Source organism: Varanus komodoensis, unplaced genomic scaffold, assembly GCF_004798865.1.
Source record: "Varanus komodoensis strain SLA01 unplaced genomic scaffold, ASM479886v1 scaffold1, whole genome shotgun sequence".
Classification (NCBI taxonomy): domain Eukaryota; kingdom Metazoa; phylum Chordata; class Lepidosauria; order Squamata; family Varanidae; genus Varanus; species Varanus komodoensis.
The window spans coordinates 128,502,863-128,522,358 of NW_025335268.1; the positions used below are offsets into that span (position 1 = coordinate 128,502,863).

A 19,496-nucleotide genomic window follows, 5' to 3' on the forward strand; every position below is an offset into this window, starting at 1 on the left:
TAAACAAACAAACCAGGATTCAAGCAAGATCCCTTATAAATTACATGTAAACCACTGGAAGCACAGAAATCATAAGCTCCTTATGGCTTTCTGAAATGCAAGCAGTGGGCTTTTAAAATACGTATTCATCCCGCAGAGCGCATAATACAACACACATGCAAACACGAGGCGAAAAATAATGATGGTAACAATGCTGATGTTCCTGGCAACGGATGTCCCATGGGACGAGAGGATTTCTTACTCTCTACAGAAACCCAACCTCTACGAACTGAGAGCCTCAACTGTGCGCTCTCCCGCGAGCGCAGGGAATTCTTCTCCATTCCTGAGACATTTATTTGGTTGTGGGGCGGGGAAGGAGGAAAGGGACTATGACAACTTTCGGAAAAGTGCGGGCCTTCTCCGGCCAGCCCGGACAAGTCAAGCAGAAGAATGTGAACATACGGCTGCCCAGTCCGCGGCACTGGTTTTCCGTCCCCGCCGCGCCCCCGGACCACCTTTTGTGGTCCCGTCTGCCCGCTTAGGGCGTGTGTGCGGAGGGAGCGAGAACTCGCCGCTTTGTAAGCAGTAGGAATGCAAAGCAGTATTTCCAAGGCGACCCCTTATCTGCGAGCACATGTTGTTAAGCCATAGGGAAACCTCATCCCCAAGGGAAAGATTAACGTAAAGCCCACTTTAGCTTTTAAAAAGCAAGGATAGCGCAGCAACCGGGGGAAGAGAGATTATTCAAGGAACCGAGCTGCATTCCCCTTGTAAAACATTCTTCTGCAAGCCGGGATCAGCCTCTACGCCCGCAACCTGCTCTTCGTGGCTTTTCCTGCACAAGGCTGCGTCTGCAGTGGAAGAGGCTTTTCCTCCCCTCCCTCCCTGATTTCCATGTTCTCAAAGGGAGATTTGTTAACTACCCAAACCCGGTCTCGCATATCTACGCCAATGCCTTGCTAGTCAGTTTCACGAATGCACAAAACTGAGCCGTCCACGCTGCTAGTGCGTTTCTTACCTGGTGTTTGCACAGCAATTTCCTGGTCTGCTGCAGCAGTTTTCAGGCGCTATTATTTTGCCTACGCCTCTCGCTGCTACAATACCTCTCTCTCTCCCCCCCGCCACCCCTGCTCCGCTCTCCTATCCTCCGCCGTCTCCGCCTGTGATAATTCCAGGATAGCTCCTCGCGGCGATCTGCTAATCCTCGTGCATCTGGCATTAAAATCCTGGCAGCAGCTACAGGAAGGAGTCTCTCCTGGAAGGTAGCTGCCCGTGAATGAAACACGCCGAGCTGCAAATTCCCACCAAAGCGAAGCGATCTAGGGTAAGGGAGAGATGAGGCGACTGAGCGAACAATAGAGAGGAGAGCGGATGAAAACGGACGCGCCACCTTCTGGAGACCTCGCGCATGGCGGCGATGAACTCTGGAATTAAAGAGCCAACTTCAGGCTTTCTGGCCGCTTTCTGGGTTGCGGACGAGCCGAAAGCAAAAACAGCTCCGTTTTCTGTTCTTCCTAAGTCCCTCTGACCACCGTCGCTTCAGCCCCACGGCAACGGAGCGTTTCTTCGATGCCGCATTGCGGGTGTGGAGCGTGCTACAAAATACTTCCTGGAGTGTTAAAACGGCATTGTTTTCCTGTCTTGTTTGGGTGCAGGACAACTGGATCAATACAAAGATTTGTTGTACTCATTAAAGTTTTTTTATTCATTTATAATTTCAAATGCAAACAAAATTAATCATAGACTGGGTTCGGTTTTGTTCACCCAATTTGACTTGCCTTTGATTTCTGTTGATGCAAATAGCCTATCAAACTGCTTGGTAAACTTGACCACTGTAGACTTGGGCACAAAGCAGAGTTCTGTGGAAAACCCCATGCACTGCATGGGAATTGGACAAGGAAACTTATTTCTTTTGTTCCTTTTTAATTAAAATTTGATTGTTAATAAAATATGACAACAGCAAAAGCAGTGGAATCAATACTTGACCAGACACTGTAAATTTCCATCAGGTAACTGTCAATCCTATTGCCTTAGCTGTCAGCCCAGAATATTTTCCCAATATATTCATGGTTGGCGGATTCTCTGGTGCATTTTACCTGATAATATGCATAGTAAAAGAGTTCCACCTTTAATTTTTATTTTAAACTTTACAGTTGTTTTGTCCATTTCCCAGTGAGTGCAAAATTCTATAGTTGCTGGACCTCACCGTTGAGGATAAATTCTTCATAGTTGCCCACTGCCACTAGCAGAAAGATCAGCAGTTCTTGGTACATTAGAGAGCAACCCCATGGCCCTACACAGCATCACAGGGGAAATGACAGAAGACGACAAGAGAGGAAGCAAACAGAAATTGTTGTTAGTCACGAAGTCATGTCCGACCCATCACGACCCCATGGACAACCTTCCTCCAGGCCTTCCTGTCCTCCACCGTCCCCCAGAGTCCACTCAAGCTCACACCAACTGCTTCAGTGACTCCATCTAGCCACCTCATCCTCTGCCCTCCCCTTCTTCTTTTGCCATCTATTGTTCCCAGCATTAGGCTCTTCTCCAGGGAGTCCTTCCGTCTCATTAGGTGGCCAAAGTATTTGAGTTTCACTCTCAGTATCTGGCCTTCTAAAGAGCAGTCAGGGTTGACCTCTAGGACTGACCAGTTTGATCGCCTTGTGGTCCAAGGGACTCGCAGGAGTCTCCTCCAGCACCACAATTCAAAGGCCTCAATCCTTTGGCTCTCAGCCTTCCTTATGGTCCAACTTTCACAGCCATCCATTGCAACTGGGAAGATCATAGCCTTGACTATACACACTTTTGTTGGCAGGGTGATGTCTCTGCTTTTTAGTATGCTGTCTAGATTTGCCATAGTTTCCTCCCCAGGAGCAAGCGTCTTTTAATCTCTTGGCTGCAGTCCCCATCTGTGGTGATCTTGGAGCCCAGGAAAATAAAATCTGTCCCTACCTCCATTTCTTCCCCATCTATTTGCCAGGAAGTGAGAGGACCGGAAGCCATGATCTTAGTGTTCTTAATGTTGAGTTTCAAGCCAACTTTTGCACTCTCCTCCTTCACCCGCATCAAGAGGCTCTTTAGTTCCTCTTCACTTTCTGCCTCTTCACTTTCTTTCAGTGGTATCTTCTGCATATCTGAGGTTGTTGATAGTTCTTCCAGCAATCTTAATTCCAACTGGTGATTCATCTAGCCCCGCCTTTCTCATGATGTGCTCTGCATATAAGTTAAATAGGCAGGGCGACAGTATACAGCCTTGCCGAACTCCTTTCTCAATTTTGAACCAACCAGTGGTTCCATGTCCAGTTCTCACTGTTACTTCTTGACCTGCATACAGGTTTCTCAAGAGACAAATAAGATGGTCTGGTACTCCCATCTCTTTAAGAATTTGCCACAATTTGTTGTGATCCACACGATCAAAGGCTTTAGCATAGTCAATGAAGCAGAAGTAGATGTTTTTCTGGAACTCCCTAGCTTTCTCCATGATCCAGCATATGTTGGCAATTTAATCTCTAGTTCCTCTCCCTCTTCGAAATCCTGCTTGTACTTCTGGTAGTTCTTGGTCCACAGAAATTGTAGTGACTGGGTAAACATTTAATCTTTTTAAAATCTGAGCTAAAGCTTGTTTGTTTGTTTTTGGATTTATATCCTGCCTTTTTCCTACAAAGGGGTCAAGGCAGCTTGCATCTCCTCCTCCATCTTATCCCCACAACAACAACCCTGTGAGGTAGGTTGGGCTGAGAGCCTGTGACTGGCCCAAAGTCACCCAGTTGGCTCCATGGCCGAGCGGGGACTTGAACCCAGATCCTCTGAGTCCCGGTCCCATGCTCTTAACCACTATACCACACTGGCTTCTCACAAAAAGTTGGTGTCCCTAGTTCATAAGTCCGCAAGGGAGGCCATAACAAGCTAGTTCTACTTTCTGAAACTTGCATTGCCATGAAGTTTAAAGCTTCATAAAGGATGAAGGAAGTGTTTCCATGTCACACACACAACTCTGAGAGGCCTAATGTAATTCAGAAAATAATGTCTTTATATTTAGTTTTGTTGGACCTGTCTTTCCTTTTGCTGGTAAGCACCACCCTTTGATGCTTACCCTACATAACAAGAGAAGTGGGATGGGTGGTTTTACTCTTGCTGCCAAAGGGGTTGGCAGGCTGTGGCTCTCCAGATGTTTGGCCAACAACTCCCATCATCCCTAGCCAACATAGCCAAAGAGGAGTGATGATGGGAGTTGTAGGCCGAAGCATCTGTCAGGCCACAAACTGCCACCCTTGGTTTAGAGAGAAAGGTGTTTTGCAATTCCAGAACAAGCAGTGAGCAGATGGTCACATGCTGGATTGAATCTCGACTTAGTCATACTTAGAGTAGATCCATTGCAATCAATGGGGCTTGTCTGTCATAGGCAAGGGTAAAATCATGTGGCCTCCCAACATTGTGGGGGGACATAGGATTATTTGGAGTCCCACCTCCAACATCATCTGCCCATGGAGCTGGAACTCCAAACGCAGAACCTCGCCCTGCCTTTCTTACAGCCAGAATGGAAAGAAATGTGTCAACTGCATCTCCAAGGTTGATTGCCAACCTTGGAGAGGGCTAAAGAGGCACGCTGTGGGCTGGGTAGGAAAAGGAGGAGGTTAGGGCAGATGGCATGTGCCATGTCTAAGTGGTGTCCCAACTATCTTCCCTTCCTCTCTGCAACATCTGGATGAAATGCAGAGCGCAAGATCTGGGATGGCAGAGATTGCCCCTCACACCCTGCACCAGAGGCCAGTAAGTTTCTGTATCTGGAGCTTTAAGCACATCAAGCATCAAAGACATTGGATCATGCCCTAAATCAATTTAGCCATCAGTTACAGTATGCAGTCCTATTCTAAGCATGACAAAATTGGGAGCCGATCCAAAACTGAGACTAGGGGTACAATCCTCTGCATTTTTAGACAGCAAAAAGCTTACCCCTCCAGCTCATCCTGGGCAGCCGATGCTGGTAGTGGCAAGACTTTTTTAAAAATTTAAACATGCATAAGACTTCCATCCATTACACACTGATCTGGGAGTAAATCCTACTGAACTCAATTAGGCTTACTTCTGATATAGGATTGCAGTGTAAAATAATGATTTCACAGGAGTAATCATGTCATCTGCGACAATGAAGAACACAAGCAACCAATGGCACCATAAAGATGAAAACATAAAGATGAAAACATGTACTGTGGCTTGAGATTTTGCACGCCAAGGAGCCTACTTCATCTGATGAGGATGATGAGCTTGCATGAAGAGCCCACTCATGACCTACCGCATCCCAGCTGGATGACTTGTATAGCGCAGTCTCTGGGAAACATGACACTAGCCTCTCTCAAATGACTCCCAGTAGATAATGTGGCAGGAAGCTGCTTCATACACCAAGCACTAGCTGAAGTCTGATTGTCCCTAGGATGCTGGTTTAGCAGATCCAGCACTATGCACCTGGGCTATGTATGTCCCACAACTAATCCTATATAAGTTTGCATAGAACTGAAAGCAACTGGGCTTACTCCAAACAGTATGCATAGGATTTCAGTCTTATGCACACCATAATCTAGCTCAAGGGTTCCCAAATGGTGAGAACAGACCAATGGGGTCTGAATGTTTGCAAAAGGATGGAGCTATCCCACTATCTTCCCTAAATGCTGCTGAATGAGCTCTGCCCTTTCTGTGTTGAAATGGCAGGTTAGGTCTGGGGGACCAGTTCAGATTCTCCCTCTGCCAATGAAGGTCATCTCATTGGCAGACCTTGGGCCAGTTGCTATTTCTCAGGCTCGACCTACCTCAAAACACTGTTGTGAAGATAAAATGCAGTGTGGGTGCATAACAGACCAAACACACCTGCTGGAAGACATAAGAGTGGAATATACATGTAAGAAAGAAAGAATGCTCACCTTCATTGGGTCCACTTCCAAAAACAAATCATTTTAACCTGTCCCTCCAGCACTGCCCTGGAGGAAATGCTCAGCAGGACTCCTCTTGCACAGATAATGGCCAAATATAAGTGTATCAGTACGATGCCGTTTGCCTGAAATCCCCTAAAACAGGCCATGGAGCTTGCTGCTGCTGTTTCTTGCCCCCTTGACTGAGAGACAAGAGTGTGCTGCTGCCCAGTTTTAAGGGTGCAGTTCTGTACACAGAGGTAAAAATATCCCACAATGCCTAACATTACTCGGGAAATGTTAGGAGTTGCAGGCCTTTTCTTTTCATTGCGCAGGGTTGTGCCCTAAGGAAGGCTGAGAGGTTAATCTTGCCTTGAGGCAAAAAGCAGTGCTCCCTCTGCTTTTGCTGCTCCCTCTCCTTGGATCCCTTTGTTTGAAATTTATCCTACCTCACAGGTTTGTGAAGATGATAAAATGGAGGGGTCCAGGGAGGGTCAGGGTTGGGGTCATGTGCGGTGTTACAAAAGTCTTGGAAAAGATTGACCTGAAGGTCAAGAGACATTCTTTACCCCAGGGCAATCAAGCTGGTTCCAGAAATGGATTAATTAAAATGAAAATGTAAAAGCACATTGAGAATATGAGCCTCCATGTGCTTGCAACTAAGGGCCCATTTATTTTGCTGATCTCATTCCCAGGCCAGCTGAGGTTGCTGTCACTATAGTATTGCTGATAGATGGGCTGGTGTGATGAGCACATGGTATTCCACATCCATAATGACCTTTCGAGTCCCTTCCCTTCTTTGATGTAGAAATGAATGGAACAGACCCTTTTTTGTGCATGAAAGCACCCGCTTTCCTGTGGCACTCAGTGATCACGATGTTAGCTTGTAAAGAAGTTGTAAGCATTCTTGTTTCCTTTACATGCATTTAGGGCAAGGTGGAAGTAAAATTAATATGACTTTAGAGTTTTGTTTCATGCAGTGGTTTATTTCAGCTTGTCTTGCCTTCCTAAAAATACAAAAGGAGTTTGTAGGAGTTTAGCAATCAATTCTAAAACGACCTGGCCAATCAACAAATATATGCCAGCAGGACTTTTGCTTGTCTAATAATTAATCCAGTGAAGTCTTTTTTCCCCATCACTGTATTTGCATGCTGGGAAAGCTTTGTCTGCAAGTGCCTTGGTTTCCACCAGTGCAACATAAATAACACTAGCAGTGAGTCTCTGTTGGACCTTCTCTTCCATATGAACTGCAATGGGAATACACTGACAGTTTTGAGCAGCTGTCACCACCCAGGAGCTCTCCAAGTATGCTGTTCTGGAATTCCCAACATCCTCAGCCAGCAAGTGTGTTGTACTAGAACTCCCATCATTCTCAACCAGCAAGTCACTTTGGGTGGATTGAGTAGCTAGTTTAGAACCTGTATTCGCTGTGCTGTCTCTGCATTGCTTGGGCCTTGAGAACGGGTGCTATTAAGGCCGCCCAGACTGCTGGTATAAGCTGCCCCCTCATGGACAAAGCAAAAATTGCACGGAAGAGTGAAACATGTTTAAAAACGTTATGATCCCATACTCTTTTCTCTGGAAGTAAATCCTATTGAATTCAATGCTTTTAGCAACTTTTATGTTTAGGATTGCTGATAAGCGTCGTTTGCTGACCATGAAGAGAGACTACAGTATTGAGGTTGCTGTTCGTGGTTTTCAAGACTCACTTAACAGCATTGCAAGTGCCAAGAGCAGAAAGCTGGAGGAATCTGCTCTCCCATCCCCATCAAGACTCAAAATGACGACAGTTCTAAGTGGGACCTGCGACAAAATGTTGCAGTGTGAATTGCTCCCTCCTCCTGATTCCAGCCAGATCACTGCATTCTTCCCCCTTTAGCAGTCAGCTTTGTTCCATGGCTGCACAACACACTCTGCCTGCATTTGGTTATTTTTCAGTTTTTGTTTTCTTAGGACTTTTTCTCCATGCACGCACGCACGCACACTTTCGCAAACTTCAGGGTCCCTCCAAGCTTGCGGATATCTCCTCCTTTTATATGGGTGTTGTTGTTTTGACTACAAAAGTGATGGCATGCACAGCCTGGACATTGAAAATAGAGGGAAAGGTTCATTTTCCTGCTCTTTGCATCTGCATTAGTCTGTGATATCATTCAAGAGATCTTCTAGGCTGTACAAAAAGAGAGATGCCTTCAGACAGTGATCCTTTCCCTCTTTATTTTGGGTTCTCTGGCATAACTTCTAATATCAGCAAAAATTATCCTACACAGCTTTAGTCCAATTTTTAGAATGTATATGACAAAAAAAGATAACAAGACTGCATATCTGCATTTTGTTTCTTCTTCTGTTGATTGTTCCAGGCTGCCTCCAGTGGCCCTTCATTTCCTGAATACATATTCTTGAATATCTGTCTTAGCATAAACTGGAAATCTATAGTTGATTGAGAAACAGACAGTAGAATCAGTAACTGGGGCAGTGGGGAGGTTTATCGATAGGATAGATAGATGGGGGGATACTAATACTGTTGTTTGCAGCCACTACTACTTTTCAGAGTTGGATTAAGCACCCCACTATAAAAGTAAAACACGTACAATTTTTAAGGCATATTTCCATGGCAGTGTAACATGCAAAGAGTGGTGAAAGGTAACCTTTAATGCTTTCCCAGTTTTAAAAACAAAGCAAAAGTAATGCTGGATGAGAACACAGTACTACGAATGTTAACAGATAATTATGATGGTTTCACAAAATAGCAGAAGAAAATTGAAGTAGACAGTACTGCTAGCGCAGTGTGAATGTATGTATGTATGTATGTATGTATGTACGTTTTTATTTATTTAAAACTTTTGTACCCCGTCCTTTACATAAAAGTCTCGGGACAATCTAATAACAAAGGCACAGCACAATATCTGATAAAAGCCCTACTAAAATAAAAATTAAGTCTTAAAATAATGGGAAATAAAAAGTTTTTGGCCTAGCGCTGAAAAGAATAAAGTGTCGGCACCAGGCGCACCTCTCTGGGGAGCATGTTCCACAGCCGGGGTGCCACCGCAGAGAAGGCCCTTCTCTAGGTAGCCACTTTCCTTTCAGAGAGGGCTCCTGAAGAAGGACCTCTGACCAAGATGTTAAGGAGTGGGTAGGCACATAGGGAAGGAGATGGTCCTTTCGATGTCCAGGTCCTAAACCATTTAGGGCTTTATAGGCTATCACCAACACCTTAAATTGGCCCCAGATTTCAATTGGTAGTTGGTGTAGATGGTAAAGGACCCGCAATGTGTGTGCATATCTGCCAGTCCCTGTTAACATCCTGGCTGCTCTATTTTGGACCAACTGAATATAAAACCCCACAACAGGAGTGAAACATGGAAGGAAGGCATTTTACTCTTTTGTTTCTTTTTATGGTGTTGAAATTCACAATAAAAAAAAATCATACTGAAAGTGTCACATGCAAATGCAATTAGGGATGCACCTTTGGTTAGGAGGAGGAGGTTATATTTAGACTGGCAAAGCAATGAGGTTCTTTCATCTATTACTTTCATCTTTTGTTCAGGGATAGCTCTTATCTTCTGGTATCAGACCTGAATGAGTAGTTGCCCCAGTTTGTCTCTGTTCATTTTATATTGGTGAATACCTTGGTTTAATTAATTTATTATACTTAATCTGAAGGAGCGCTTACATCCATATACACCCACCCGCCCCTTGAGATGTGCGGGAGAGGCCCTTCTCCGGGAACCCTCCGTGAAAGAAATTAGGAGGGTGGGTACTCGGAGGAGGGCTCTCTCAGCGGTGGCGCCCAATCTATGGAATGCGCTCCCCAGAGAGGTCCGCCTGGCGCCGTCGTTATTTGTTTTTCGGCGCCAGGCAAAGACCTTTTTATTTAAGCGTCATTTTAATTGTTAATTTTATTTGCTTATTTTATCTGGCCAGGATGACTTATTTTATATTGTTATTTCTTGTATTTTAATTTTATGTTGTAAGCCGCCCCGAGGCTTCGGTGAATGGGGCAGCATAGAAATGTTTTAATTAATTAATTAATTAATATAACTCTACCCTGTAAGTTCCCAGGGCAGTTGACAAAATAACCCAAAATAAAAAGACATCATTCAAACAGAAAACAACATGCTATTCTTTTCTTTCTTTCTTTACATATTTATAAGCTACCTTGCTGGACCAAGAAACAGCATCAAATAACTACTGGATTTAAACTGTTAAAGTTGAAAAGCCTGGGCAAATAATAAGAAAGCATTTACCTGACCCTGGAATGCTATTTAAGGTAGGTGTGAAGTGTGTCTCCCAGGGGTGAATATTTCAAAAATGGAGTGCCACCACTGAAAAGGCCCTTTCTGTTACAGCTACCGATGCACACCTCACGTGTCAAAGGAAGGTCCATTCAAGGTTTCTCCTCTTAAATGCACCCTAGAAATAATTTTAAATATTAGATATTATCCACTTAAAGATCTTAGTGTGTGGGCAACCATATCTATCCTTATAATGGTTAACATGTTATTACTGTGAATTACTAGAAGTGTTTTTTAGACATTTTGGATTAACTTCCATCAGGGACTTCCCAATTTTGCTGTAAGATAAATAATTTGAACAGAAATTGCTAGTTGACCACGTGCATTTGCCTAGTCTGAGCATTACAGTGAAACAGTGCAAAATCTAGTACCATACCTGTATTTTGGCTTCTCTGTGTGCATTTTTTCCTTAAAGGCCTTAAAATGCTTCTTGAGGACTAGTGTGCATGCATAGCGCTCTTCTTTCCCTTTATTTTATCTGGTGTTTCTGGCTTGGAAAATAATTTGTCCTGACAAGGAAAGTAGGTATTTTTCATAACTTGGATAGGAAGGATTTAATAACTTTATCTTGATTTATGTAGTTGGCTTTCCATAGGAGAATATTTGCAAAGTAGGCATGTGTCCTACTTTAGAGAGGGCAGTCCTCTGTTTGAAGGGCTGCCCAGTACAAGTCTGGTTAAAAAATGATGAATCATAAAAAGGGAAATTGGGGCCTTTGGAGCTGCCCATCAGCAGACTGAATGAGCATATAGGTCACCTGGCCACAGTCAGCTTCCCTTGTACAAGATGCATTGGTTTGCCTTATAGATACACATAAATTAGCACTTGATACTTCTATACAAGTCAGTATCCTCTTGATAATGATTCTTCTTTTTTTGGTGATGCATAAATGGATGCTGTATTGCAAAATATTTTTTAAAAGAAACAAAGGAGTAATTACTAGAGGTTGCATCTTCCTGTCTATTCCAATCTTATGGTCTATTGAAACAGATAAAACAATCTTGTATTTGATTTGGTGATCCATCAGATTTTTGTGAACAATCCAAGCGATGTCTTCCAAGCGGTTTCAGCAAACTTACTTGCAAGGGCTTATGCGGGGACTATGATCTCCTTGGAAATCATAATCTCATCTTCTGTCTGCCACCCTTGATTCCAGAAGTCCAAGGGCTGATTGTGGCTATTCAGAGATGAGACAGAAACACTCTACACATGCTCAGGGGCCCTGTCTTTTTATTAATATGTCCGTAGCCAAACACTTGACTATCCTTACCGGTTCCATTGCTCATGTTGATTTTTAACTCGAATTAAGCTAGACTAACTGGAAGCCTATTATAGGATCCGGATGAAACAGTTGAGTGCTTGGATTCTATTAACAATACATGTGTCACATGTCCTTTAAAAGCAGGGATTGGCATTTGTAAGTAAAGGCATAGAGCCTAGTCTGGCTAGATGTTCTCAGCCAAGATACTTTAATCAGCTGCTGAAAGAATGAAATACCACATGGCAGGCCATTCATTGCTGGATCTTAACTGGAGAATCTTATCAGAGAATCTTATACACACAGATACTTATGTGCTAAGAGGGAGTTTTCTTTAAAAGGAGTTACTGCTTGCTACTGTAGCCCCTTTTTAGTTTCCCTCTCCTCCTTTTCACCCCCACAGATATATTTTAAAAAGAAGTAGGTAAGGAAAGGTGACTGCAACAAGAAATTAACTCAGCAAGCAATCCTTCTGGGATGGGGATACACATGCTCAGATCACAAATAATTAAAAAAATGAACATTTGTCTACTGTTAAAGATCATCTACAGTACGGAACACACTATTTGTAGAGCGCCCGGATAGCTCAGTCGGTAGAGCATCAGACTTTTAATCTGAGGGTCCAGGGTTCAAGTCCCTGTTCGGGCGTGCTAGATTTTTAATAGAAAATAGTAGTTCAAAATTCCGTAGAATTACGCATAGGTGATTTTAATGGTAAGACCAACCATTTGGATTGCTTTATAAAATAAATACGTATTTTTAAATGCTTGCAAATATATTTTCTCTCCTAAAACCTATCCATAGCATAGACAGCACATAGCTTTTACAAGTGAAACTCAGGCTGTGAACAAATAAGAAACGTAGCCATAATTTTAAATAGAATATATAATAAAACCAAAAAGGGGAACCCGCCCGAACAGGGACTTGAACCCTGGACCCTCAGATTAAAAGTCTGATGCTCTACCGACTGAGCTATCCGGGCTTCATGCTGCGTAGTATCACTATAGCGCTATATAACAGAAACTGCAGAGTAGTGCGAACCGTGTTGTTCATTTCTGATTCACGACAATACCCAATCAGAGCATCAGCCCGTAGCATTTCCGGAAAAGGACTAGCTGCAACCATTCCTCTCCCCTCCCGCGTCTGCGAATACAGTTTTGTATGGCTAAAAGAACACACAGAGTTGCAGTCACGTTGGGCGGAGGTTAGAGTCTGTATAGCAGCTGGGGTGCACAGCCTCTTGGAAAGCGTCGCCTTGCTTAGCTGCAGCGTTACGCTCTCCTTAGAAAGCGTGCAGCCGGCGCTCCCAAGATCTGAGCAAGTGAGCAAAGTCCCAGGCAATCTGCGCGCGCCGGAGGAACAGCGGTAGCATTCCGCTTCGCAAGGTCATGGAGCGAGGGCCGTGATGCATGGACGGCGTGCGCAAGCCAAGCCACGGCCCCGTTGATTCGCTCCGCGCGCGGCTCGCACAGAACGTTCTTTGCGCAGTCCCCCTGCGCGAGACTCTGTCGTAACACCGCTGCGCTCGGAGGAGCAAGTTTTTCAACAGGTGAAGAGAGATGAAAACCAGTGCGAGTTCCTCACAGCCAACACTTCCGGTTCCAGTGGGACTCCTCCATCGGCTGGGCGGAGCGATCAGTGGCATTCCTTTTTCATAAAACAAAACTGCGCTGTGGCCCAGACAGCCGTTCCGTTAAGCAGAGTCAAGCAGCCGCTTGAGTCATGCATGCTTGGGTGCAGCGGCTTTTTCTCCTGAGTTTATGCCACACTGCTTACCCAGGCCCCGCTAAGCTAGCCTGTTGCCTCGCATGCTTTGGAGAATGCCATGTTACCATCCGTGTTGAATTAAGAATCATCTGCCAATTCAGCTGGGTTTTGTATGCTAAATGGAGAGGGAGCACCAGCTCAGGCAGAAAAATGGCTTGGGCGAAGCCTGGGGTGGAGGTGTCTTTAGACCTTTGAAATAATCAGCTCTTTGAGCCCAGAACATGTGTTTGATCACTCACTCCGTAGGCTTTATTGGTTGGTGGAACAGAATCCTTTAGTTGGCCGATATTTCTGTTTAGGCCAACTGACACTCCATAGAACTATTTGCAGACCTCTTCACCAGGCTTGCACATTTGGTAGTATTTTGGTGGTTCCTAATAAAGCTATTGCCAAAATGTGGGTTTGGATTTTTTTCTTTTTCTAATGGACCAGTGCAGTTATCTTTGATCTCTGGGGGGGGCACACCTTTGGGTAAATTGCTGCATAATTTGCATTAAAGAAGCAATAGCACCCAGGGTCTAGTTGCTAACAATAGCAGGAACAAAATGACCTGCCCCCATATGAAATTATGATGCTAGAATTAAGAAACACATCGATTTTTTTGTGGAATTAAATGGGAGTGCCAATTAGCACTGTTGCTGAAAACAAGTCTCTAGCCTCAGAATTGAGTAAATATGGCATATATATATGTGTGTGTGTCATAGCTCATTTCTAGGAAAAAAAGTTACAAGGAAGTGTTTTGCAAAACTGCTACTCAATGGAAGAAGTATGGCTAGTCTGACAGGAAATACTGGGAATTGTAAGTCTTTTTTTTAGTTGAAATGTGCATAATATTGTGACCTAACACATTTATTGTGGCCCTTTTTTCAGGTCTAGAGCCCACTTCATCGGACTGGCTTTTAGTTTTTTTTTGGAAGAGAACTCAATGGAGGTACAGAGTGTTTTTGTATTACTGAGGTTGTTTACAAAAATACAATTAGAGCACAGGTGAAACCAAACAGTGTAGGCACCCCCTGCCAGGCTGCAGGTTTGCTATTTCACATCAGTTCTGCTGATAAAGGTGACCTTCACTTGATGATTGTTTCCAGCACAGCCCAGATATGGTTCCTAATCAGGCAACCTCTGGTCATTTTGAATGATCATGCAATCAAACAAAGAAAGGTTGCAAGGAAAATGAAAAGCAAACATTGGATAAATCTTCAAAAGGCTAAGGAAAAATACTAAAGCCAACATTTTATACAAAAGGCTCACTAAACATTTACAGGAATATGCTTTAACTGTAAATTACAATATCATTTTTGACTATGCAAGGCAAACAGATCAAACTTTGTATCAAAGAATAAAATGACAAACCCTGACACAGAAATAGTTATAGGCAGAAACCAAAGAGCTCTGTAATCTTCCAGGACGCGCTATTAGTGACCTTAAAATAGCTATTTACGAACAAAGGAACAAAGCAGAGTTCAACAGAGAACAGCTGGACTTCAGTTCATCAACACGTTCAACTATTCCTGCTGTGACTTGAGCGGAACAATTGTTTGTAAATCACATCACGTATGTTCATCAGCGCACCAATGCGAGCAGCCCATGTTAACCCCTGAAACTGTTTTGGGAATGGTCATTTTCAATGAGGCAATTTGAACTGCCGTATTCGTAGCATCTGAGTTTCTTCCGACCTCATTGCTTGCAATGCTCTCCGCACACCGTGCGCGCGCGCGCGCTCATGCCGCAACTCGGGATGGTACTTTATGCCTCTGATGAGAAGGATTCGTATGTAAAAGTGCCCTCGATCATGTTTCTGTCTCTTTTTTTTTTTTTAATCCCCGAAGTTTTTCTGTCGCGGCTGAGATTCTTGTCTCTATGGAGGGCTTTCCACGCTAGAACTTTCTGAAAACATGTCTATATTTTATCTCTCTCGAGCAGAGAGCGGATGTAGAAACTGAGGATTTTATTTTACTTGTTTAATACCGGAAGTTCAGATTGCATAGTTGTCTGACCGGAAGTTGGTTTTCTATGTCTATGGTTTCGGCGGAAGTCTGGGGGTATCCATGTTAACTGACGGGAAGAGCAGGCCTGGTGGCCCGCTCCCGTTGCTAAAATGGAGGCGGCGAACAGGCGGCGGGTATGGTAAAAAGTCCCGTTTTCCTCCCCCTTGAATAAGAATTACTGCGGAGTCATGGAGCGACTTTAGGGTGAGTTCTTGGTTGTTGAGGGGAACTTGAGTCCTGTGAGTTTTTCCTGAGAGAGGCTAAAGGGGGTATCAGCGCAGCTACTGAGAGATGAAAAGAACGGTGGAACAGTTTTGTTACGTGTAAGTCAAAGAGAGGAATGAGGAATTGGTCGCATAAAGAGCTTTTTTAGTTGGCAGAACAGTTTGGTGGGTATGGAGGAAGAGGAAGAAAGCTCGAGGGAAGTCTGATTCTGGGGTTTTGAGTTGACCGGAATAAAAGCCCTTTGATGTGTTACCTTTCTGTTGTGAAATGTCTTATTTGCTGATTTTTATTTTTTATTTTTTGCATGTGGAACAAACAGCTGTTTAAGGGGCGAGAACAGAACAGCCTGGCTTCTTTCCCTCGCTTTTCTGGGCAGTTAGTAACTCGAGATGCTAAATTCCTTGTAGAAGCAAGTGCATGAACACTTGGCAGAAACATTTGTAAGATTCTTTGCTTTGTGGTGGTGTGCAAATCTGTGATAGTAGCAAGGTGCGTTGGATGTTCTCGGCTGTGCGAAAAGACACGTACTCAGGTTTGGAGAAGGGAATCCTGGTGGCTAAAGAAACGGTGTGGGTTACAGTGGACTTCTGTGAACGCCTTTTTTAAGGGAGAAAGAACTTCTAAGGTGAGTTGATAGGTAACTGAATGCCATTGTATAGGAATATTGCTATACTGCAATGTATAGGAATATTGCAGTAATGGAAGCCATTACTGGGATCCTTGAAGTAATTGTTAATTAGACTGCAAAGCAAATTAGAAGTCTTTGCTTTTAAATGACTGTATTGAGATTCCTGCTTAGTTCTCTTTCTGAGGAACTAAAACTAGAAGCTTGGATGTATTATCAAAATAAAGTTAATCAAATTTAAGGTACTTTATTCAAAAAGTATGTTGCCTTTGATCATGTTAGGTGCATAGAGTTGTGCTTCATGCATGTGTCATGGACTTTGCTATTTCCCAGCAAAAATTTAAAAAGCAGTGTAAGTTTGTCATTTTTAGAAGACTGTGAGTCTTGCCCACAGTAGCTTTATTTGGGTTTGAACTTTAAAAACGACTTGAACTTTTAAAATGTTTGAACTTTTTAAAGTGACCAATATTCTAACTAGGTTATTGCTTAAAACAAAAGGTATGACAGTGTGGAAGAGTTGTGTTGAAGACAGAGGGAAAGTTAAGATGTGAAACTGCAATGGAAGCTGATGCATGAGGACTCAACCTCTGGTTTAGTTGGCCTGGGTAGCAATTTTAAGTAGACCTTAAAAGCAAAGCAGAATTTTCTAAGAATTAGTAATGTTTTAAAATGTGAACAGCTAAGAATGAAGCTTTGTGCACAAATTTAGTTCTTCAAATATGGAGTCTTATTTAGCCAAAGCAGTGCTATTCATGCCAAGGTTCCCTTTAAAATGTCCTGCATGATACAGTTCAAATGATTACTTGTTGATAGTGCCAGTCTGCAGCAACACTGCAGTCTCTGTACATGTGTCCCTCTCCCCGTATTCATTGTAGTCACTAATATTGTCTGACTGCAGTTATGATCTGCATTATCTGGAGAGTTCTAGACGAATTTAAGACAAACATACTTCTTCCAAAGGAAGTCATACTGAAACTTGTATTGCCATTGTATGAGAGAGTGGCATAGTGTTTTGAGTGTTGGACTGGCATTCTGGACAGCTAGGTTCTAGTTCCCACCCGGCCATGAAACTCACTGGGTCACCTTGAGCCAGTTAATGACTCTCAGCCTAAACTACTTCCGAGTTGCTGTTAGAATGAAAATTGATTGGAGGAGGATCATGTAAGCTGACTTAGATTCCTTGAAGAAAAATGTCAGGATATAAAGGGAAATAACATGTGCATGTGCGCTCTCTCTCTCTCTGTGTATATACACACATGCATAATCTAATACCAAAAGCAGTGCATAAATGTCTACACAGAGTGATGCATGCTTGTCAGTTTTCTTAAATCTACCTTTAAGTAGGTTTGCCCACCTTCCTCTCAAAACAAAGTATATCATGGTTGTCAGCATTCTTGTTTCCCAAGTCAACTAGTGATAACATGTTGTATTTGAGAATTCATAGCAAAGCATGGTTAATACACCTTTCTTCTAAAGTTATACAGATGTCAGTGGGTTTACTTCTATGTTCTGTTGAAACAGGCTTCTGAACAGAGTCATGACAATATAAGAGGAAATGGATGCAAATAGCACCCTTCTGCTTCCTAGTAATTGGTTCACGGAATTATACTGTCTCTGATATTAGGAACGAAGCATAGAGGTACTAATTTATAGCCTTATCCTTTAAGTCCTTTTGGAATAAGTGAATGTAGTATTGTGGACCGTGAATGTCAGACAGTTTGGGCTAGTTTGTATAGATCACAGTGTATGGTTTGATCATTTAAGCAGTGGCATATATGTCACTGTTATGAATATTGAATGCCTGACTGCAGCTTGTGTTGTACCGATCTGGAAACCATGGAGTATACATAGGTTAAATAATTCTCACATAATCCATGGTCTGCTATATAATTGAACAGCATGACAAACTGTGCACAGTACAGTTTGTACAATACAACAAACTGTGGCTGGGTGGCAAGCATGCAAATACCTCCTGGCAAATGCTATAGCTGACTGTTTTGATCATGTAAGCAGATTTTTTTCTTGAGTGAGTAATTAAAGTAACAAAATATTCAAATCATAGTTTTGAGGTTTAAAATTTTGGTTTGGTTGAGATGTAACACCGAATCAGGGTTTGTGCTGTGGACTCAGAACCATATTCCAGTCTGACAGGCATTCTCATGATTGTGTTTACATGTATACATTTCCTGGTTTTCCCCCCATGTTCTCTGAAAATCCTTAAATGCAGTTTTACACTGTTGTCCTCAGGGTGGGGCAGTGTCTCAGACTATGATTTGTGAATAGATGCATGTCCCTGTGTGTAGGTTGCTGAGAACATGAATGGGAGGATGGTGTTATGCACCTGTCCTGATCATTGGCTTCCTGTGGGCATATGGTTGGTTGCTGTGTGACCAAAGTTCAGTATAGTATCTGCAGTTAATCTGTGTACTGTGAGTCCATAGTAAAATTATAGCTTGCTGCCTGGAGATATTTCTTGCCATATGTTGGCATACTTTAAATATTCAGGAACTCTTGTAAGCACAGATTACACTAAAGAATCAAGCTAGCATTTTGTAGGTTAGAAATAAGGCATTTTAAACCACTCCTCTTTTCCATTTAGGAAAAATATGTGGAAAAATAATTAAGCACTACTTTTTAAAGGTATAATTTTACTTCATTTGCTCTTGTCCATCCCTAAATTGGAATCTTATTGACAAAGTAGAAGTACAGTAGTAAATGAGATGCATTTTTCTGCAGTGGGATAAAATGTGAAAAAAGTCCTGCTATGGAAGTCCTATCTATGCAAAAAACAAGAGTATATTTTACAAAATTAAATTCGAGTATATATTTTACCAACTTGCCCTTTTGGTAACAGAACTGCTAATCCAATAAAAACCAGTTTCCAATCTAACAATAGGAGTTCAGACTCCTTGTGGGACCAACTTCTGAGTGAATATGCATATAACATAAAGACACCCATCACTGAAACTCCCTGGCTGCATGATATAAAAATCTTCTAATCAGATTTCAGTTTTAAGGTAGCACAAAACTCTGTTAGCTCATTTGTACTAGCCTTACTCGCTAGAGAACACAAATGCATGCCAGATTGTAGGCAAGGAACACTGGCAACATGGCAATATTGGGAGATGCTCAGGGCTCAAACTACTTATGGTGGCACCTTAAGAACTAAAACATATTGTACCATAAACTGCAATTTGTCATAAGCTTGGAGTACTTCTTACCCAACCTTTGCTTGCTGACTAATTAACCATTGCTGGCAATTTCCATGAGGGTGATAGTGAATGACTCAGCTTCAAATGCTCCAATGACTCTACAAACTATTAGTTTGGAGTACTTGTCTCAACATGTCACAGGGGACTTGGTTCTCCTTGGGCTCAAAGGAACAGAGGAGCATACTGTATTTGGGGCTACAGTTTAGAGAAGGTATTTTGACATAGATCTTTCACACTTTAAAAAAAC

The 19,496-nt window shown here is 42.8% G+C and overlaps 2 protein-coding genes and 2 non-coding genes across 9 annotated transcripts in view; 2 read left to right on the top strand and 2 right to left on the bottom strand.

The window, feature by feature from the left end:
* Positions 1-1,315, bottom strand: part of PIK3C2B (phosphatidylinositol-4-phosphate 3-kinase catalytic subunit type 2 beta) — a 106,524-nt gene extending 105,209 nt beyond the window's left edge. For both annotated transcript variants that reach the window (XM_044445613.1, XM_044445606.1), the window contains exon 1: positions 998-1,315. The gene's annotated coding sequence lies outside the window, so the exon portion shown is untranslated. The remainder of the gene's footprint in view (positions 1-997) is intronic.
* Positions 1,316-12,007: 10,692 nt separating this feature from the next.
* On the top strand, positions 12,008-12,080 carry TRNAK-UUU. Its single transcript has one exon. It is a non-coding gene; the product is annotated as a tRNA-Lys (tRNA).
* A 261-nt stretch (positions 12,081-12,341) lies between these two features.
* On the bottom strand, positions 12,342-12,414 carry TRNAK-UUU. The gene has a single exon. It is a non-coding gene; the product is annotated as a tRNA-Lys (tRNA).
* Positions 12,415-15,208: 2,794 nt separating this feature from the next.
* MDM4 (MDM4 regulator of p53) overlaps positions 15,209-19,496 on the top strand; it is a 32,374-nt gene continuing 28,086 nt past the window's right edge. The window contains exons 1-3 of one of the 5 annotated variants that reach the window (XM_044445660.1): positions 15,209-15,391; positions 15,732-16,037; positions 17,559-17,676. The gene's annotated coding sequence lies outside the window, so the exon portion shown is untranslated. Of the gene's footprint in view, positions 15,392-15,731; positions 16,038-17,558; positions 17,677-17,720; positions 19,461-19,496 lie in introns of those variants that run through there. The other 4 variants (XM_044445698.1, XM_044445679.1, XM_044445669.1 and 1 more) reach the window with 4 other exon arrangements.